The sequence below is a fragment of the Aplysia californica genome, unplaced genomic scaffold (genome assembly GCF_000002075.1).
Source record: "Aplysia californica isolate F4 #8 unplaced genomic scaffold, AplCal3.0 scaffold00087, whole genome shotgun sequence".
Classification (NCBI taxonomy): Eukaryota; Metazoa; Mollusca; class Gastropoda; order Aplysiida; family Aplysiidae; genus Aplysia; species Aplysia californica.
Window position 1 is genome coordinate 54,401 of NW_004797357.1, and position 254 is coordinate 54,654.

Below are 254 nucleotides of genomic sequence, written 5' to 3' on the forward strand. Positions count from 1 at the left end.
CCACGGATTCTTAAAGCAAAGGAAATAACAAATCTTTGGCGGCCATTTTTCTCACTAATCTTACCTCTGAAAACTGGTGACCCCCACCCCCTTCATTCGCAAATATCTCGACTTGTATTCAAGATAAATGGATATTATTTTCATCCAAATAAAGACAAGATAACAACCTTTAAGATAGTACCAATATCTCTACATGCCCAAAAATTAACGAGAGCCTGATTCCGCCACGCTGCCTCACAAATGTCATTTATTAT